The sequence below is a fragment of the Mustela putorius genome, unplaced genomic scaffold (genome assembly GCF_011764305.1).
Source record: "Mustela putorius furo isolate JIRA1106 unplaced genomic scaffold, ASM1176430v1.1 tig00000083_pilon_pilon_pilon, whole genome shotgun sequence".
NCBI classification, from domain to species: domain Eukaryota; kingdom Metazoa; phylum Chordata; class Mammalia; order Carnivora; family Mustelidae; genus Mustela; species Mustela putorius.
Genome location: NW_025421273.1, coordinates 12229146 through 12243463, shown reverse-complemented (window position 1 = coordinate 12243463; position 14318 = coordinate 12229146). Strand labels below are relative to the sequence as shown.

General features: G+C 46.0%; 1 protein-coding gene and 1 pseudogene across 1 annotated transcript in view; both read right to left on the bottom strand.

The window, feature by feature from the left end:
- GRK4 (G protein-coupled receptor kinase 4) overlaps positions 1-13713 on the bottom strand; it is a 110144-nt gene extending 96431 nt beyond the window's left edge. The window contains exon 1 of the mRNA XM_013045752.2: positions 13618-13713. The gene's annotated coding sequence lies outside the window, so the exon portion shown is untranslated. The remainder of the gene's footprint in view (positions 1-13617) is intronic.
- Positions 8462-8743, bottom strand: LOC123391230 (annotated as a pseudogene).
- Positions 13714-14318: the final 605 nt, after the last annotated feature.

Sequence of the window (14318 nt, the reverse complement as noted above, 5' to 3'; positions counted from 1 at the left end):
ACTTTAATTTTAATAGGATCATTCTGGCTGGGGTGTTGAGAAGAGACTGTAGGGTCAGAAAAGCAGAAGCTGAGACCAAGTATCAGCCAATTGTGGTCTTCCAAATGAGAGGGGTTAATGGCTTGAGCTATGCTGAAGGCGGTGAGAGGTTAAGATTCTTTGCATTTTGAAGGAAGATCTAAAAATATTTGCCCAAGGATTCGATATGGGATATAAGGAATTAAAAGTCAACTTTAAAATTTTGTCCTGAGTATTAACTGAGATGCAAAAAGAAAAAATAGGGGCAGGTTGAGTGTTAATAGTTAGTTTTGACTGAGTGTGTGTACATTTGTGCATTCATGCATGCACGCAGATGGTTACCAAGTAGCAATGTTAAGTGGGCAAGTGGAGAATGAGCAGCAGTTCAATGAAAAGGTCCAGTCTGCAGATCTCAATTTGAGAGACAGCAGCCTGCTCCAAAGCATGTTACTGGATAAGATCATAAGGGAGTGAGACTCCAGGGACTGAGCCTTGGGAGGATTTCAAATATGAAGAGGTCTAGCAAATGAGAGGTAATCAGACAAGCAGTCTAAGGACAAGCACTGAAACAGCAGAAAACCTTGGAGGGTGCTGGTCTAGAAGGACATACTGACTGAGGTGACCCTATGATGAGCTTTGTCATGCGCAGCCCACAGGTGTAGTAGGATGACTAAGAACCGACTCTGGTGATCTTGACAAGGGTGGCTTTCATGAAGTGGAAGAGGTGAGAGCTCAGAACCCAGCACATAATTCACTCAAAGCTTACTTGTTTAAAGACACAAACACAATACTGCACACACACCATGTACCTCCAAACACAGGGCCTCACCCACATTTCACTAAACACAACAGTGCACGCACACATCCCACGAACCACGTGGGTGAGCTATCAATACAAAAGGCTCCCTTCTCCCTGGACAAGATTCCCTGGCTTGATCTGAAGATCACAAGGTGAAGGAGAGACAAAAGAATGGGAACTGCTCCACTGGGGTCTCAGTCACCTTGGACTGCTATGACAAAATACCACAGTCTGGGTGACCTAACAACAAACACTTATTTGTCGGAGTTCTGGAGGCTGGAAATTCCTAGACCAGGGTGTCAGCAGATTCGGTTGACTGGTGAGGGCCCTTCCTGGTTTGTAGATGGCTATCTTCTCATTATGTACTCACGGGCCTTTCCCTGATATATGCACTTGAACACAGAACAGAGATCGGTGCCTCTCCTTCTTTTTATAGGGTCATTAATTCCATCATAGGGGCCCACCCTTACGACCTAATATAACCATAATTACCTTTCAAAGGCCCTACCTCCAAATACCATCACACTGGTAATTAGAGCTTCAACAATTAAATAGGGAGAGGACACAAACTACACGTCATAGCAGCAGGCTTGGTGGGGGGGGGGCAACATGCTACTGAGCCAGAGAAGCCGCCCTGCCCCTCAGTAAGCAGTCCTTGATTCCAAAATTCTCCACCGACACATCACACCAAAGTCCAGCTCCAATTTTCTGAGCTGTCCCATCCAGGTGCAGTCAGCCTCAAGATGAGCTGGGTGGTGCTCGCCATACCATTTCAAGACAGGAAGACCAGAAGGGAAGAAATCATGCAAGAAAAGGAAGAGCACACACATTTAGTCATAGGACCATACCCAATATCAACTGTGGCTGGCAAGGCCCAGGCTACTTACATAGAAGACCCTCCACTGTCCTAAAGCCTGAGGGGGGCAAAAACAAGAGGCACAGTCCACTAGGGTAGTATATTGTGTCCCAAAATTACAGACGGATGTGGGGTCAAAGCTTTTTAAGTCCCAAAAGTGTGAAGGTCCCCCTCTATAGGCTGTCTTCATCTATTTTAAAGGTATAGGTTGAATTAGCACCTCCTCAAAAATGATGTTTTAGAGTCCTAACCTTCAGCTAATCCCACCCTTCAGAATATGATCATATTTGGAGACAGGATCTTTATAATACAAAGGTAATCGAGTTAAAATGAAATCATTCGGGTAGGTCCTAACCCAACATGATTACTGTCCTTAAAAAGGGGGACATCTAGGAGCACTAGGTGGCTCCGTTGGTTAAGTGTCTCACTTGATTTTGGCTCAGGTCATGATCCCAGGGTCCTGGGATCAAGCTCCACATTGGGCTCCCTGTGGGGAGCCTGCTTCTCCCTCTCCCTCTGCCTGCTGCTCTGCCTACTTGTGCTATCTGTCAAATAAATAAAATCTTAAAAAAATTAAATAAATAGAAGAATGAGATTATTAGACTGGAGAAACTATCAAAATCCAGCTACATGTTATTTACGAGACACACCCAAAGCATTATAAAAACACACCAAAAGGCAGGGTGAGGGAAAAACGGCAAAAATTAGTGCACGTGTACACACACACACACACACACACACACAGAGGCAGGTATAATAATAGGCATGTCCAGGGGCGCCTGGGTGGCTCAGTGGGTTAAAGCCTCTGCCTTCAGCTCAGGTCATGATCCCAGGGTCCTGGGATCCAGCCCTGCATCAGGCTCTGCTCAGCAGGGAGCCTGCTTCCCTTCCTCTCTCTCTCTCTTCTCTGCCTGCCTCTCTGCCTACTTGTGTTCTCTGTCATAAATAAATAAATAAAATAAAATCTTAAAAAAAAATAGGCATGTCCAATGAAAATACAACTTAAGGAAAACTGAAATGCACTGGTGGGGACAGAGATGCACCTTACATAAATAATTAAAAAAACAATAACCCAACAAGAAGATAACTGAAATCAGTAACTAGTAAATACTTAACAGTATCTTGGAAATAAAAACCAACCAAATCAGGGAAAATGAATTTAAATATCCACTGTCTTAGTGGGAGATTTCATCAAGACTTTATCATAAACTGATTATCAAACAGACAAAAAATAATAAAAATGGAGTCTATTTATATAGTAACAATAGTAAGCTTAAGCTAAAAGACGATCGTACAGGGTCTTACCCAGCAAAAAAAACCACATATTCTTCCTAAGAACAGATAAACATAAAAATTGACCAAGTACCAGCTTACAAAGTATATTTCAATGAATACCAAAATACTGATATTATGAAGACCATATCCTCTGATCATCTATCATTAAAACACCAATAAAAAGGATCATTTAAAAAGGTGCCATGAATTTATAATTTCTTAGAAATCACAGTCAAATCATCAAGGCTTAGCAAAGAAATCACAATCAGAATCATTAAACATAACTGAGATTAAAAAAACCACATGAAGAAACTTGTGAGTTGCTGTTAACACAATACTTAAAAGTCAGAGTCTTAAATTTATTTATTTTAAAACAAGAAAGTTTAAAAAGTATGCAGTAAGCAGTCGACTTGATAGCTAGAGGCAAATCAAAATAAAGAATACAATACAAGCAGAAATTAATAAAACAGAAGACAAACATAATTGAGAAGAACATATGAAACCAAACTCTGGTTCATTGAAGTGATTAACAAAAATCTTTTGCCAGCCTAACAAAATTAAAAGACCCACACAAATAATATTCTAAATTAAAAAGATCACAGTTGCAGTTGTAAAAATAGAAAGTGTTACAAATAACATTAACTCCAAATAAATTTGGAAGCTTAGGTGAGAATAATTTTTTCAGAAAACCCAAGTTACCAAACCTAACTCAAGAAGAAACAGAAGGTCACAGTAAGTATTAAAGAAACTAAACTGATAATAAAAAGAACCACCCCCATCCCTGCTTCCAAGTCAGGAGGGTTGGGGAGGGCCAGGGGAGACTCCAAACTCAGGCAGTTTTGTGGGCCAGGTTTACCAAATCTTTCAGGAACAGAGAGGCCCTATCTTATAAAATGTTTTTCCTTAAAGAAGTACTTTCAACAGACACAATTTTCACAATAATTGCACCAAGTTTAATAGTATCACTCAATGAAATGTTGCAAATGTATATATACCCGCATAATTACCAGCTGGATCAATCAATACACATTTAAAAAAAATTTTTTTAAATAGATTTTATTTATTTATTTGAGAGACAGAGAGGGCACAGAGGGAGAGTGAGAGGGAACAGCAGACTGCTGCTGAGCAGAGAGCCCAACTGGGGCTCCATCCCAGGACCCTGAGATCATGACCTGAGTTGAAGGCAGATGCTTCACCAACTAAGCCACCTAGGTGCCCCCATACACATTTTCATCACCCCAGAAAGTTCCTTCCTGCCTCTTTGGTGTCAATCCCTCCCTTCTACCATTACCCCATGGTAATGGCAATTACCATTCCAATTTGTATTATCATGGATTACTTTCACATCATACCACTGGAATCACTGAGGATCGCTCTCTTCTGAGTTCTTCCTTAACCTAATGCTCCCGACACTTGTCTATGTTCTTGCATGTATCAGTTCTTTTTCCTGCTGCACAGCATTACACGTATAGGTACTGCTTTATCCATCCTCTTGGGGAGGAATGATTGGGCTGTTTCCTGCCTGAGACTGTTATGAATAAGGCCCTGATAAACATTCTCGAATGTGAGCCTGTGCCTGTTGGACTGGGGACATCTGGAGGAGAATCACCAGATCATAGGGCAGGTGTGTTTATCAGACACTGCTGGGGTCTCCAGTTCCACATTGCAATGGGCGTTGTGTGAGAGTCTGGCTGCAGTTACTCCACATCCTCCCTTACACATGGTATTGTCAAGGGGCACAGGTGGCCTCCAGCAGCTGGAAAGGGCAAGAAAATGGATTCCCCCATAAAACCTCCAAAATGAAACTGTGATAGCGCTCCAACCGGTCTGAAGGGCGAACTCGCTTCAAACTTACTCACTCTCGGCTTGAAGACCTAACTCCCTCAGTCTGTAGCAGACCCATCCTCTTAAGGTTTGCAAACCACTGGCCTTCAGGAGTAAAGGACCAAACTTTCCCAGAAGACGAGACCTGACCACATTTAAAAAACAGCTGTTGCTGATGCCAGCAAGGCTATTCAGGGTCCCGACATCGGACTCACCATCCAACCACCTGCTTCTTTTGCATGCAGCCCCCTCCCTTCTCCCATGCCTTCCCCTCTAAAATCCTTCCAGCTTGGCCTGGACAGGGAAGACAGTTTTTGAAACGTCTGTCCACCTGCCTTCTAGGTTGCCAGCTTCCTGACTAAAGCAACCTTCCTTTCTCACTGTCACTTGTCTTTAGAGTATTAATTTTTGAACAGCAAGCAGTCAGACCTGAGTTCAGAACCGGTTCTCTGTCTGATACCATTCTCCCTAGAAGCTCCAGAAAGGAACACAGCCCTTCTGACATCTTGATTTTAGCTTAGCGAGACCCATTTCAGACTTCTGACCTCCAGAACTGTAACAAAACAATCTGTGTTATTTCAGGTCATTTAGTTTGTGGTAACTTGTTAGAGCAGCAATAGGAAACTAGTACTAAGGTGAGATACTAATACTAATACTAAGGTGAGATAATAGGAGATTTGTGCAATGTATTCTGAGTATCCAGATTACATAAAAAGATGCTAGAAATCAGTAAGATATTCTGCCCTCATTGTGCAGAAGATATGACAAGCAATTTACAAAGAGGAAAGTTGAATCACCCCCACTACAAAAAGATGTTCAATTTCCCTGGTAATTAGGAAAATGCAAATTAAAACAGTGTTATAGACTGACTTGTACCCCAGCACCCCACTCTCACCTCCAAATTCACACGCTGAAGTCCTAACCCCAATGGAACTATAACTGGAGTTTGGGCCTTCAGAGAGGTAACTAGGGTTAAATGAGACGGTCAGCCAGCTAAGGCTCCAATGTGACAGGTGAATTCTTAAGAGGAGTCACCAGAAAAATCTGTGTTTCTCAGCATAAACAAGAGGAAAGGCTATGGGCGGACGCAGAGAGAAGGCAGCCTTATATAAGCCAGGAAGAGTCCTCACCAGAAATCAGTCATGCTGGTACCTTGACCTTGGATTCTTAGCCTTCAGAACTGTAAAAACAAAACCAAAACCAAAACCAAAAACCCCAACCAGGGGTGCCTGGGTGGCTAAGTGGGTTAAGCCGCTGCCCTCGGCTCAGGTCATGATCTCAGGGTCCTGGGATCGAGTCCCGCATTGGGCTCTCTGCTCAGCAGGGAGCCTGCTTCCTTTCCTCTCTCTCTGCCTGCCTCTCTGCCTGCTTGTGATCTCTCTCTGTCAAGTAAATAAATAAAATCTTTAAAAAAAAAAACACTTCATGTCTTTTGAGCAAACGTCTTGGAGTCTGAGAATTCCAATAATTTTTTAAGTTAAAAAGATAACCAATACAGGAATTTAAAACAGTGATTTAACTATATGAATGAGGGAGAAAGAAGATGGAGGAGCTGGTTTAAGGGAGCTACGTCCGCATCCAACAGCATAAAGCTAATAGAAGTCTAAATGGACGAGCGCTGTTCTTTAGAAATTCAACAGTAACTGCCAAAGTAACGACAAAAGAAGTCATGGGAAGAATTAGTGGAGGTGGACCTGAGGGGAGTGGGGTCTTCGTCTGCTCCTGCTGCTGTAACAAAATACCATACATGGGTGGGGGGAGTGGGGGGTTATAAACAACACTTCTTTCTCACAGTTCTAGAGACTGGAAGTCCATGATCAAGGTGCACAGACTCAGCATCTTCCCAGTTCACAGACAGCTATCTTCTCAATGTGTCCTCATGTGGCCGAAGGGGCCAGGGAGCTCTGTGGGGTGTCTTTTATAAGGGCACTGATCCCTTGTATGAGGGCTCTACCTTCATGAACTAAGCACCTCCAAATACCATCACATCAGGAACTGGGTTTCAACATGTGAATTGGCGGGGTGAGCAAAGGGATAAACTTTCAGTTTAGAGGAAGAAAAGGAGTATGAGGAAGGCTAGAACTTTCCGTCAGAAGTCCTTTTATTCTCTGATTTTTTTTTTAAAGATTTTATTTATTTATTTGACAGACAGAGATCACAAGCAGGCAGAAAGGCAGGCAGAGAGAGAAGAAGGGAAGCAGGCTCCCTGCTGAGCAGAGAGCCCGACACGGGACTTGATCCCAGGACCCTGAGATCATGACCTGAGCCGAAGGCAGAGGCTTAACCCACTGAGCCATCCAGGCGCCCCTATTCTCTGATTTTTAAAGTTATGGATCCCTTGGAAAATTTTTTTTAATTAGTAGAACAGAACCAGTCATGAATTCTGTTCCTAGCTTGATGAAGGGACGTGAGAAGGCTGTCCTTTTGAGATCATGCTGTGTTTAACCCAATGAAGCACTGGAAGTAAAGAACACTGAGAATGTTAGGAAAATGTAATCAAAACAGGGAGCAGAGAGGCTCCAAATTCTTTCCTTCTAGAACCAGAGTGACCACAGGAAGGCTCTGCCCCATGCCAAACGCTTCACCATCACTTTTGGCTCTTGTATGGACTCCTGATATAACTCTGCACAACGCTGTTGGCTCTGTAGTTCTCGGGGTGCAAACACAGACAATGTCTCCAAAGTTCTCCTTGTCAGATGAAAATCCAACGGCCCCACCTTCCCCGCCACGTCCTAACTTCTATCAACTGTGCTTTCACGTGGTCCAACCAGCACTTGACATTCCTACATCTAGAAAGCTAATTTCATGCCAGAAGCTAAAGACAAAAGATCAACCTGTTTTCATTAAAAGCAGCAAACTGAGGAGTGTTTCGACAGCATTACAGGACTGGTTAGAGCATGTGTTTGGGGCCAGACCGACCTGGGCTGAACCCTGATGCTCCCATTAACTAGTAATGAGACCTTCAGCAAGTTACTTCTGCTTCCCTCATCTGTAAAAGTGGTAAGAACACCTGCTCCTAGAGGTTGGCGGTGGGGTTGGGGGTGGTGGTACGGGATGCAACTAGTTCAGCAGCCTTGTCCAACTGGCAAATCTAGTACACACAAATGCTCCCACAAAAAAATATCTCGGATTACCCTGCAAACGCTCAACCACAATGTCTCTGCCAGGAAGTGAGACAAAGCAGCACAGGAGTAAGGGGGGCCACAAAGATAGTATTGCCAATGTGTTCTTTGAACTAGGAATGCTAACAGTTTCCATTCTAAAAAACAAAAAACACAAAACACATGTGTTTGGCTTTTTTCTAACATCATAATTAGTTACAGTTGAACCCACTGTCTTTGTTAGTGATGAGCATGTAAATACTGAAAGAGGAACTAGAGGTTGCACTGTAGATATAATTACATTTTAATACTGATTTAATAAAAACAGAAATATTAAAATTAAATAAAGCAAAAAGCACTCACTAGTGACATTCCAAAGGTGAATAAAATCTCAGTTTTTGTTCCCTATTTCCAGACCACTAAAAAGACAGCTTAGGGTGCCTGGGTGCCTCAGTGGGTTAAGCCTCTGCTTTCGGCTCAGGTCATGATCTCAGGGTCCTGGGATCGAGTCCCGCATCGGGCTCTCTACTCGGCAGGGAGCCTGCTTCCCCCTCTCTGTCTACCTGTGATCGCTCTGTCAAATAAATAAAATAAAATCTTTTAAAAAATTAAATAAATAAATAAATAAATAATAAAAAGACAGCTTAGTTTGAAACCTTAATTTCTGGTTATCATCGGTATGGAAAGAATTCCTGAGATGTGCTCTTTTGTCCTCAGTCACGGTTCACATTTGTAGAGCATCTATTGGGTGTGAGGACAGGGAGGACCCTGTGGGGATCCTGGAATGGAGGTCTAGGGTTGCATTTTAATTAGCAATAATCGCGCCTCGGATAAACCTCATTGGCTACGATACTGCCACTGCGCAAAGCTAGGGTTGCATTTTAAACCAAAGATTAAGAGAACAAATCTGTGTTTCAGAAAGAGTGTTCTAACAGCACTGGAGATGACAAAGGAGAACAAAGTCTGGAAATAGACCAGCGAGGAAATTCTGTCCCTCAGTCAACTTAAGAGCTATAGAGAACCACGGCACTGAGGGAGGGGGTGCAGGGATGTGTGTGCGCACTAGATGAGGACAGACAGGAATGGACGTGAGAAATAACAAAGCTTAAGGCTAAATGAGGTACAAGGACCACCCAAAAGTGAGAATTCAGGAACAGGAAAGCTATGTTTTTGGGAAATCCAGAATGAGCATGGACTGAGACAAAGAATGAGGTTCAAAGTCAATTAACACAACTTCATATTCAAGTGCCAATTCTTCATCATGACACTGGATGTAACAACAAAATCTACAGCCACAACTATTCTACTGAGCACTTTCTGAGCACCAAGCACTGTGCCACATTATCCCATGCAATCCTCTTAACACTGAGAAGTAGAATTATCGTCAGTCCAGTTAGAAGAGGTTAGGAGGAGGTTACAGGTTAGGAAAGGAGGGACAGGACTGGCTGGGATATTGCCCATAAAGAATTGAGCGTGTTGCCTGGACAGAGGAAACGGGCACTGATGTTAACTATCCTTTTCAACCGCTAGGCTCTATAGCAAACTTGGAACACACTTTATTCCCTCCAAATGCAGCCAATCCTTTCATTTTTAGTATGAATTTCACCTTTTCTTTCTTGAATTCAGCAAAATAACAAATCACCCCCTTAGTCTCCAGTGGTTTTACCAAGTACAGCTTAAATGGCTAGGCAGCACTGAAAGGAATAAAAAATCAAAGTAAACCTATGCCTTGTCCATGCATGCACAGATTACAATTTAGCTGGATAATCACGGACTATGCCATGTTCTCAACCCCAAGTTCCAAATTCCCTGAGGGCAGACAGTACACACTCTCCAAGCTGGGAGAAGCAGACCAAGATACAAAGATAAACCAGATTCTGGAAGGGTGGAAAGAATTGAACAAGAAGAAAGCAAGGAGGACCTGATGCACTGAAGGTTGGAATAGCCAGCAAACAAGAACAGGTGCAAAGAACACAAAAGTGTTCATTTTTTTAAATAACAAAAATGTATTAAGTAGCTCTTTGGTGTGGGATCAAATGAAGTATGATGAAGGAAAACAAAAAATATTAGCTACTATACTTCCGGAATCAAAAGATTTGTAAGCTACTTCTAGAAACCCCATAAAACCAAAATCCTGGGGAGGAGGCCTCAGCAAGAGACAGTATGAATGATACCAGATGTATTAACTATGCAGGAGATGCCAATCAACTGCTAAAAACACCATCAGCTGAAATCTGAAAGAAATACTACATGTAAGACCAAATCCACACTCGATGTACACATCCTTATGCTCCCCTCTGCATTCATGCTGTCAATTTTTCCGAGAGACAAAACAGGGTGAAAGTCTCCTCAGAAGTAGGATGTGAGGGGCACCTGGGTGGCTCAGTGGGCCAAGCCCCTTCCTTCAGCTGAGGTCATGATCTCAGGGTTCTGGGATCCAGCCCCGCATCGGGCTCTCTGCTCAGCAGGGAGCCTGCTTCCTCCTCTCTCTCTGCCTGCCTGTCTGCTGACTTGTGATCTCTATCTGTCAAATAAATAAATATACTCTTTAAAAAGGGGGAAAAAACAAAAAGAAGTAGGATGTGAAACAATTTAAGGTTATCATTTAAAGCTATGAAAGGTCACAAATTGCTTAGCAAAGGTGTAACACAAGAAAAAATTCTAGGGGCGCCTGGGTGGCTCAGTGGGTTAAAGCCTCTGCCTTCAGCTCAGGTCATGATCTCAGGGTCCTGGGATAGAGCCCCGCATCAGGCTCTCTGCTCAGCGGGGAGTCTGCTTCCCCTCTCCCCCTGCCTCTCTGCCTATTTGTGATCTCTCTCTCTGTCAAATAAATAAATAAAATCTTCAAAAAAGAAATAAAGAAAGAAAGAAAAAATGCTAAATGTTAAAAAAAAGTGATTTTGTGTTTTATCAACAGTAGGATCATTTTCTACTTCCTTAAAGTGTGCGTGGCAAAGTGACAACTTTTTCAATGCAGCATTATCTGCCAACATTCCTGAAAAGGAGGAACAGTTTTAAATACCTACTGTTTGAGAACAAAAACAGAGAGATTGATTTTATTTGCAATAAATCCCAGAGAATGAGTGGACCCACTCATAATATTAAATCAATACTGTGATTCCCAAGGCCAACATATAACTGCTGTACCATGTACACTCCTCTCAAATGTTAATTTTCCAATACATGAGCCAAAGAAACTAAGTGAGGAACCAGCCATGAACAGAGAGGTCCAAGAAGACACTTCCTAGGGAACATGCATGAGCTGCTAAAGCAAATAAAGTTTCAATTTGGGAGAACAACCCTAAGTTATAACCAACACTCACCATATATTCATCTTTCTAATATCTCATATTTAACTTCTCTAAGCATTAACCACCCAGACGTAACAACTCTTTCTGAACATAGCAGTAAACATTCCCTGCTGACAAACGGCAGACCTCACAATGATCACACCAGTATGCGTTAATACTTTAGGAAACAAAAATTAAAACTCTTTAGAAAGTATCACTGCTGGGTTGCCTGGGTGGCTCAGTCTGTGAAGCATCTGTCTTCGGCTCAGGTCATGATCCAAGGGTCCTGGAATTGAGGCCCGCATTGGGTTCTCTGCTCCTCGGGAAGCCTGCTTCTCCCTCTCCCCAGCCCCTGCTTGTGCTCTCTCTCCCTGTGTCAAATGGATAAAGAAAATCTTTAAAAAAGAAAGAAAGAGGGGCGCCTGCGTGGCTCAGAGGGTTAAGCCTCTGCCTTCTGCTCATGTCGTGATCTCAGGGTCCTGGGATCGAGCCCTGCATCAGGCTCTCTGCTCAGCAGGGAGCCTGCTTCCTCCTGTCTCTCTGCCAGCCTGTGATCTCTGTCCATCAAATAAAAGAAAGAAAATCTTAAAAAAAATAAAATAAAAAAGGACAGAAGGAAGAAAGGAAGGATGGATCACTGCAGTCTTGGGCTTTATAACAGGAAATACTGGCTCTATGTATTTCTTTAAGTAATCTCTATATCTCACATGGGGCTCGGACTCACAGCCCAGAGACCAAGAGTAAGTAGCATGCTCTTCCGACTGAGTCAGCCAGGAGCCCCTCGTTTTATGTATTTAGCATTTCGAAAGCAATTACATTTTACCTCCTCATCTAATCTCTACAACGTTGTACAGAAATCTGCTTGACAGCCTGTCTTCCTACACTACACCCAGAGAGGATGATACAGTGGAAAGAAAACGGGCTGAGGTTGGGTCAGAGCCGATTTCCACAAAGGACGATTCATCTCTGTGACCAACCTGGAGTTCAAAGTGAGAAACACTGGACACAATCACATGTTCCACTGAAACCTACTGCTGAGGTCATCCCACCACCTTAACAGAAAAGTAAGACCCTGTTCTCTTCCCACCCATCTTCAGTCTTCTATCCAAAATAATTCAAGAGAAGATCTCTATTCTCAAATTTTTTCTTTTAAGATTTTACTTGATAGAAAGAGAGATCACAAGTAGGCAGAGAGGCAGGCAGAGAGAGGGGGAAGCAGGCTCCCCACTGAGCAGAGAGACGGATGTGACCCTCCGTCCCAGGACCCTGAGATCATGACCTGAACTGAAGGCAGAGTCTTTAACCCACTGAGCTACTCAGGCGCCCCTCTATTCTCAACTCTTCACAGAAAAGCTACTTTAGAAAATAAAAGTTCACTACTTCTTAAATCTGGATCCTTCCATTTAAACCCTCACTTGAGCACCTAATTCTCGGCACCAGTCACTGTTACTTCAAGAATTCCTTTCAAATGTTTCTGACCCAAGGGCTACAGTGGGTTGAGGAACCAGGCACTTTGGGATCCCACCTTTCCTCATGAAAGACACCTAGGACACAGATGGGAAGGGGGGAGTGGATTCAAAAAGAAACAACCCCCAAAGATCTGAAAAGAGCGGTCTTTCAGGTTAACTTCTTCCACAAAACGTTACTTGCTATTCCAATCACAAGAGAAATTCACTGGCGCTTGCCAAAAGCACCCTGAGTCACCAGGAGCACCCCTTCCCGGCCCTGGGATGTTGCGCATAACCCCTTCCCCCCACCCCCGTGGTCTTCCATTCGGAGTTCTGGCCACTGCGCCCGTCGGGCGGGCACAGATCGCAGACGCAGCGCAAGGACGCAGCACCTGCTCCATCGCCGGCATCAGGCCCGGGGCTGAAGAACCGCAGGTGGGCAGCTGGTCACCGGCTCTCCAGCCTCGACTCCCGCTCTTCAGCCTCGTGGGAGACACAGGACGCTACCAGCGACCTCCGAGAGGAAGGGCTGAACCAACCGCTGCCTTTCCGAATTTCTCCTGACCTATTTCCTCTCCACAAACCACAAAGCCGCAGACCAGACCTAGAATCAAGACGCTGCGCCCAAATACCGATACGCAGACACTACACGACCGCTCTCGTCCAGGGCGGCACAGACCACAAAGGCACAGTCGTTTTCTGCCGGCTTCGCTCGGTGCTCCCGCCTCCCCGTCCTCGGGGTAGGACACTGCTCGTCGGGCGCTGACGCACTGGACCGTGCGGGGGGCGGCAGGTTCACGCAGCAGGCTCAGGCTAACGAGCACTGGGCGCAGACCACCCATACCTGGGGTCCTGCGTGCTGAGAAAGTGCAGGGCAGCGGACGCCTCGCCGACCCGCGGGACCCGAGAGCGAGGACAGGCGGGCCGTGGGGCGGGGCTCTGCGGGGATCCGGGCTCCTCGGAGGGTCTGGGTGGGGTGGGAGTCGGGCGCCCGCCATGCACCCACCTTGGCGAGCTTTCAGCAGCAACGTGTTGGCCACGAAATTCTCAAGTTCCACAGCCCGCGGGCGCCGCCGCCGCCGCCGCCGCCGGGATCCGCCGGCGCGAGGAGGGGACGGCGAAGGAGAGGGCGCCGCCACCTCCGCGCATTCCTCGCAGGACGCCACCTGCCCCGGCGACCCCGCGCGGGGTCCGGGGGAGCTGCCCCGCCGCCGCCGCCGCCGGCCCTCCAGTTGTGGCTCCTGCCGCCTCCGCTGCCGCCGCCGCCACGGCCACGACCACGACCACCACCCGCCGCGCCGCCTCCGGGCCCGTCTGCGACGCCGCCGCCGCCGACGACGCCGCCGCCGCCGGCGCGGGCCAGGGGAGCCCTGGTCCTCGGGGCCCGGGCCCTCGGCAGCGGCGTCGCTGAGGCGAGGGGAGCCGGCAGCGCGGTCGCCGGGGAACTCCGCGCTCACCGCCGCCGCGCCAGGGCCTGGGCTCTCGTCCGCATCGCTCGCGCCTGGCACGGGCAACTTGCTCCTGGGAGCCCGGCTCCCGGGCCGCCCGGAGTCTCCGCCGAGCCCCACCTCAGGGAGGGCTCCGCGGCTGCGCCGTGCCCCGGCGGCGGCGGCTGCTAGTGCCGCCGCCGCCGCCTACCCGCACCGCGGCCGGCTCCCTCCAACGGCTTCCCAGAAGAGGGAACCGAGCGCTGCCCTCGCCGCCGCG